The following is a 939-nucleotide window of genomic DNA, read 5'->3' as shown; positions in this document are numbered from 1 at the left end:
AAGCGGAGGTCGGTTGACTTGCCGAGATGTGTTTCGGAGACAAATGCTACGTCTATCCTGTGGCGATGTAAGAAGTCCGAGAATTCTATTTTCTTCAGTTTCATGCCGTTGGCATTCCAAATGCAGAAGTTAAGTTTCCTCGCGTGATGCCGTCTATCCATTTAGGGTGTTTGAAAAGCTGTCAGTACGCTTTCTACAAGCGAGAGGATAGAGGTCAGCTTCTGCTGGAGGGCGGTGAGTAGTTGAACGGCAACGGAAAGATGCTGCCGTGCTGTCAATACCAAAGACTCGTCTCCCAGACTATAGCCACGCCATCTCTTTAACCGGGCTGGCGGCAAAGTACTTCGCTGTATAACCGCTGTGCAGCGCCACCATTACTTCTCAGCTATGACACAGAAAATAAAAATCTGCAAGCTTACGCAGCATAACTACATGTGTTACCTCATAAGAAATTGCTTACAATCAAAATTAGTAAGCGTATCAGCTCCCTTGGGAACGTACACAATTATTACCGAATGCAGAAAAAAAATTGTACCCATTCAAGAATCGTAAAGGATTGTTTTTATAGGTCGTAGATGGTGGCATGAAGATCTACCCTCTCCCGAGGTGGCTTCCGCCGGCTCCCTCTCCCTGATGATGTCCTCCTCCCCTCCATCTACCCCTCCTATCAACTTTGATCCCCCCCCCCTCCTCCTGTGTCCTATCCTTTAGGCACCCTCCCTCCCTCCTATCCCCTCCCTTCTCTTTCCTTTCCCCCCTCCCTCCTCCCCTCTCCCCCGGGCTTCCCCACCCCCTTCCTCCCTACCCCTCTCTCCTTTGCCCATGGCATCCCTGCTCTCCCCTCTCGCTCTCCCTCTCCACTTCCTCCTCCTCCTCTCTTGGCAGGTCCCCGGACTCGCACACGCTTAGTGAACATTCGCGCGCCGGAGATCATCGCCT

Source organism: Schistocerca nitens, chromosome 3, assembly GCF_023898315.1.
Source record: "Schistocerca nitens isolate TAMUIC-IGC-003100 chromosome 3, iqSchNite1.1, whole genome shotgun sequence".
Lineage (NCBI taxonomy): Eukaryota > Metazoa > Arthropoda > Insecta > Orthoptera > Acrididae > Schistocerca > Schistocerca nitens.
The sequence above is the reverse complement of the archived record's forward strand: the minus strand, read 5'-3'. Positions refer to the sequence as shown.